Here is a 6,896-nt window from a genome sequence, read left to right on the forward strand (position 1 = left end):
GTAACTACACCGCCAGTAGGGGACGGTCACCGTGGTAACTACACCGTCGGGGGGGGGGGGAGGGGATGGTCACCGTGGTAACTACACCGCCAGCGGGGGACGGTCACCGTGGTAACTACAGCGCCAGCAGGGGACGGTCACCGTGGTAACTACACCGCCAGCGGGAGACGGTCACCGTGGTAACTACACCGCCAGCGGGGGACGGTCACCGTGGTAACTATACCGCTAGCGGAGGACGGTCACAGTAGTAACTACACCGCCAGCGGAGGACGGTCACCGTGGTAACTACACCACCAGCGGAGGACGGTCACCATGGTAACTACACCTCCAGCGGAGGACAGTCACCGTGGTAACTACACCTCCAGAGGAGGACGGTCACCGTGGTAACTACACTGCCGGGGGGGGATGGTCACCGTGGTAACTACACCACTAGCGGAGGAAGGTCACCGTGCTAACTACACCGCCAGCGGGGGATGGTCACCGTGGTAACTACATCTCTAGTGGAGGACGGTCACCGTGGTAACTACATCTCTAGTGGAGGACGGTCACCGTGGCAACTACAGCTCTAGTGGAGGACGGTCACCGTGGCAACTACAGCTCTAGTGGAGGACGGTCACCGTGGTAACTACAGCTCTAGTGGAGGACGGTCACCGTGGTAACTACAGCTCTAGTGGAGGACGGTCACCGTGGTAACTACAGCTCTAGTGGAGGACGGTCACCGTGGTAACTACACTGCCGGGGGGGGATGGTCACCGTGGTAACTACACCACTAGCGGAGGAAGGTCACCGTGCTAACTACACCGCCAGCGGGGGATGGTCACCGTGGTAACTACATCTCTAGTGGAGGACGGTCACCGTGGTAACTACATCTCTAGTGGAGGACGGTCACCGTGGCAACTACAGCTCTAGTGGAGGACGGTCACCGTGGCAACTACAGCTCTAGTGGAGGACGGTCACCGTGGTAACTACAGCTCTAGTGGAGGACGGTCACCGTGGTAACTACAGCTCTAGTGGAGGACGGTCACCGTGGTAACTACAGCTCTAGTGGAGGACGGTCACCATGGTAACTACACTGTCGGGGGGTGGTCACCGTGGTAACTACACCTCCAGAGGAGGAAGGTCACCGTGGTAACTACACTGCGGGGGGGGGGGGGGGGATGGTCACCGTGGTAACTACACCACTAGCGGAGGAAGGTCACCGTGCTAACTACACCGCCAGCGGGGGATGGTCACCGTGGTAACTACATCTCTAGTGGAGGACGGTCACCGTGGTAACTACATCTCTAGTGGAGGACGGTCACCGTGGTAACTACAGCTCTAGTGGAGGACGGTCACCGTGGTAACTACAGCTCTAGTGGAGGACGGTCACCGTGGTAACTACAGCTCTAGTGGAGGACGGTCACCGTGGTAACTACAGCTCTAGTGGAGGACGGTCACCGTGGTAACTACAGCTCTAGTGGAGGACGGTCACCGTGGTAACTACAGCTCTAGTGGAGGACGGTCACCATGGTAACTACACTGTCGGGGGGGTGGTCACCGTGGTAACTACACCGCCAGCGCGGGATGGTCACCGTGGTAACTCCACCTCCAGCGGAGGACGGTCACTGTGGTAACTCCACCTCCAGCGGGGGGCGGTCACCGTGGTAACTCCACCTCCAGCGGGGGGCGGTCACCGTGGTAACTACATCTCCAGCGGGGGCGGTCACCATGGTAACTCCACCTCCAGCGGAGGACGGTCACCGTGGTAACTCCACCTCCAGCGGGGGACGGTCACCGTGGTAACTCCACCTCCAGCAGGGGATGGTCACCGTGGTAACTCCACCTCCAGCGGGGGCGGTGAGGTGAGGAGGAGCCGCTGCACATCCCCCATACAACACTGAGGAGCCGCAGTCACATGGAGCAGGAGCCTCCACAGGAACAGCTCTGATCTCACCCCACACTCTCCTCTCACAGATTCACCACAAACCCTCCCTGTAATCTCACCGGAATGGCGGGAAGCGGAAACCTGCTGCTGGCTGATACCAGAGAGCAAGAGCTGCGCACAACCAGGACGGAGCTGCTGCACTGAGAGAGGGAGGACCTGCGGTGACGTCACCGCCATGTGACATGTGATCAGGGGGCGGGGCCCAGGAGGTGTGAAGGACCTGTGGTGACGTCACCGCCATGTGATCAGGGGCGGGGCTCAGGATAGGGGCGGTGAATGACCTGTGGTGACGTCACCGCCATGTGATCAGGGGGCTGAGCTCAGGATAGGGGCGGTGAAGGACCTGTGGTGACGTCACCGCCATGTGATCAGGGGGCGGGGCTCAGGATAGGGGCTGTGAAGGACCTGTGGTGACGTCACCGCCATGTGATCAGGGGGCGGGGCTCAAGGGAGAAGTGAAAGGCCTGTGGTGACGTCACCGCCATGTGATCAGGGGGCGGAGCTCAGGAGAGAGGTGGTGAAGGACCTGTGGTGGCGTCACCGCCATGTGATCAGGGGGCGGGGCTTCGGGTGGTGATTGGCTCCGCAGTGCTTCCTCACAGACTGTAATGATTCTATAAACTATAAAGTTATTATAATGGTGAAGGAGCTGTGATGAGGCTGCGGTCATGTGACAGTGATGACGTCACCGCGGCTCCTCCCCCTCAGGGGTCATTGCCCCGCCCAGATCTGCAGATGATCCCGGCGCAGTCGCTCCTCCGGCTCCTCCTCCCTCTGACGTCACATAGTGGCCGCTTTCTCCAGTGATGAGGATTTCTCCGCTCCCGGAGGTTTTGTAAGTCCAGCAGTCTCATCAGGTCCACATCTATAGTAAGTTCATCCAGGGTCGGACTGGGGTGCCTAGGGCCCACCAGGGGAACTGACTCTAGGGGCCCACACTACAGCCCACCATAAACGGTTTTATTACTTGTTATGCTCTTCATAATGCACTATAGTTACATGATTGGCCGCGCTGTGAAGCACCAAGCAGCAGCACTTTATTGAACAGTCATTCCGTACTGCCAGAGTCACTTGAATGGTAACTTGTCACCTTGAAATACGCTATTTATCTGCAGATATAGGGGTAATCTGCAGGTAAATAGGGTGTAAAGCCTGGTTAGACGGCTTATTGGAAAAGCGTTGGCTACACAGAGAAAATTACGTTTTATTCTCCCTGCCGCCACTCGCTTCCTGTTATTGGGTCGGTGCAAGGAGGGAGACATTACAGTCACCGCGAACTACAAAGTGAGCGTGCTGCAATAACGTCCGGCATCTTGATTGTGACATCTTCCATGGAGCCCGACCTCAGGCTGAGCTTCAGTGAATGACTAACATGGCAGCCGTACCTGGCAACTAGTGCTGAGCGAGCGTGGTCGGATAAGGTGTGATCCCAGCATGCTCGGGTGTTGTCTGAGTATCTTGTAGTGCTCTGCTGATATGCTCGAGTCCCCGGGGTAGCATTTTTTCCGGCGGTAGACAGATGCAACACATGCAGGAATTGCCTGTTTGTTAGGTAATCCCTGCATGTGTTGCTTCTGTCTACCGCCGCAAAACATGCTACCCCGGGGACTCGAGCATATCAGCAGAGCACTACAAGATACTCAGACAACACCCGAGCATGCTGGGATCACACCTTATCCGACCACGCTCGCTGAGCACTAGTTGCCAGGTACGGCTGCCATGTTAGTCATTCACTGAAGCTCAGCCTGAGGTCGGGCTCCATAGAAGATGTCACAATCAAGATGCCGGACGTTATTGCAGCACGCTCACTGTGTAGTTCGCGGTGACTGTAATGTCTCTTATCCGACCACACTCACTCAGCACTACTGGCAACCCATCAGCAACCTGCAACTTCATCACAGGGGGCTGAAGGGGGCAGTTGACTGCATGCACCGGCCATTGTGCTATCTAAATACCGGTGTCAGTGATTGACATGGGCACTTAAATACTCAAAACAGCAGCAATCAAGGCGAGCTCTGATCACTGCTGTTACAGGCAGACGCCAGCTATGTAACACAGCCGACATCTGCCCAGTATGGAGCAGGCTCAGCTCCTGAACCCGCTCCATACAAGCACATCCCAATGGTGACAGTTATGACAAGGTTAGCAAATTTCACTTGTTTGTTCCTAAATGTGGAAAGACAAATGGAATTCCCTAACACATGTGAAAGGTACCTAATAGATTTAGTAAAGGTGCCTCAAGCATATGAATGTTATTACACACCACAATGCACAGTTACATACACGCATCTTACAAAATACATATTATTCCAGATACGCAGACGCGCACAAACACATCAGTACATGAATACATCATCTGAACCACCATCATTTGTAAGGTCAGCCCCATATATCTTTGTATCGCATAAACCTACAACTCTCAGTATGTAATTAACAATAGAGATACTGGGAGTTGTTATCAGTCATCATCAGACTGCGGACCATACAGGAACCACAGTACTGATGAGACACAGGGAGGATCACAGATGAACATTTACATCCAGGGATCTTACTTGAGACGTCATCTCTGATTACAGTTGTTCTCTTTTTGTTCTTCCTCTTGTCCAGACTCCATGATGAGTTTTGTCATCCACAGCTCGTCTCTGCAGACTTCCATCTTCTCCGGTCTTCTGCAGCTCATCCCCACACGATGCCCTTAAAGATAGCAGTGTCATTATAATGCTCCTGAATAAAAATATCTACACTGAGCCCCTGAATAAACCTAACTCTTACAATGCTCCCTGCACAAAACATGACATACACCCTACCCCTCTTATGGTACCTGCTCTCCACACTGTCCTCTCCTTACCATACTGGGCCCCCTCTTCACACTGTCCTCTCACACTGTGTCCCCCCTATACTGCCCAGTCTCTATACTGTGCCCCTTCATTACACTCCCCCCTCCTCAGCATACTGTTCCCTCCTTTCTGTGCCTTCACACTGTTCCCCCCCATACTGCCGCATCTCTATACCTTCCCCCTCACTACCTAGTCTCTGTGCTGTGTCACCTCACACTTTTCTCCCTCCATACTGTCTCCTCACACTATTCCCCCACTCTCCATACTGTTTCCTTATACATCCCCCTTCCCCATTCTGTTCCTGCACTTATTCCCACCCCTCCCCTAGTTCACCATACCGTTTCTTCACACATCTCCCCATTCTGTCTCCTAAAATTTCTCTCCCCAAATAGAATAAATCTTCGGAAGACCACACAGACATGCAGAAGCGAGCTTACACCCAATAAAACAAGCGCACACAGACACATACTAAGGGTTCTTTCACACGTCAGTACGTGCGGTGACAGTTTCCACATGTACCAGAGACACTGGTACATGTAGACCCATTCAAATGAATGTGCACACGTCAGTGTGTTTCCACTTTCCACAGACCATGTGGTGTCCGTGGTCTGTTTTTTACCTGCTGCACAGGCCGCAAAACGTCCCGCACACTGATGACGGTTAGTGCTCTTCCCAAGCACCGGGTGCTGAGCGCTGCCCTCATCATAGATCCCTGCCGGCGCTGCGATCAGCAGCAGCAGGGTCCATGATGAGAGTAGTACTGTAGTCTACTCCCGCCGTGTCCAACTGTAAAAATAGGAATAAAATAAAAAAATCCTTATACTCGCCTCTCCTAAGTGTCACCCGCTGTAATCCGTGCGAGCACTCACGCCGAGGAGAATGACTCCTGCAGCGAGTGGACCCTGGAGCTGCGCTCAACAAGCGGTGGCCTGTCAATCACTAAGCGCAGCTCCGAGGCCCGCTCGCTGCAGAAGTCATTCTCCTCGGCGTGAGCGCTCGCACAGATTACAGCGGGTGACACTTAGGAGAGGTGAGTATAAGGATTTTTTTATTTTATTCCTATTTTTACAGTTGGACACGGCGGGAGTAGACTACTACTCTCATCATTGACCCTGCTGCTGCTGATCGCAGCGCCGGCAGGGATCTATGATGAGGGCAGCCCTCAGCACCCGGCTCTTGGGAACAGCGCTAACTGTACACTGATTCCCAAGCGCCGGTACGTGTCACATGGATGACACATAGGTGGACACATATCTCCAGTCCCGTAAATATCAGGACATGTGAAAGAGCCCTAATATATACACGCAGATACAGATACTCACAGAAATGGGGACATGTGCACACGCAGGCAAGCACACACAGAAATGCACACGCAATCATGCACAGACACACTCAGACAATCACACACAAAAATGCAGACACGCAGGGAAGTACGCACACACGTGTGAAGACACATATACACGTAGACATGCAGGCACTCAAATACACACACATGCAGGCATATACACACACACACACACGCAGGCATATACACACACACACACGCAGGTATATACACACACACACATGCAGGCATATACACACATATACACATATGCAGGTATATATATACACACACATACTGGCATATACACACACACACACAGGCATATATATATACACACACAGGCATATGTATACACACACAGGCATATACACACACACACATACAGGCATATACACACACACGCAGGCAGGCATATACACACACACGCAGGCAGGCATATATATACACACACAGGCATATATACACACACACATAGGCATATATATATATACACACAGGCATATACACACACACACACACACACATATGCAGGCAGCATATACACACAGGCATATACACACACAGGCATACACACACACACATAGGCATATATATACACACACACATACACACAAATTCATCAAACTCATACAAACACCCACAAATATTTCACTACCTGTACAGTACAGATGCGCTCCTAAGGTGGGAGACTGCAGTGCACGGCGCGATGTGACGTCACTTTCAGCAGATGTGCGACCCTGTCTGCTGAGTGTGACGCTGCAGTGCGGCTCCTGCTCTGCTCTTCGGCTCTCCTGCTCCCAGGCCCCTC

Source organism: Phyllobates terribilis, unplaced genomic scaffold (genome assembly GCF_046119375.1).
Source record: "Phyllobates terribilis strain yellow unplaced genomic scaffold, ASM4611937v1 Scaffold_291__1_contigs__length_2406647, whole genome shotgun sequence".
Lineage (NCBI taxonomy): Eukaryota > Metazoa > Chordata > Amphibia > Anura > Dendrobatidae > Phyllobates > Phyllobates terribilis.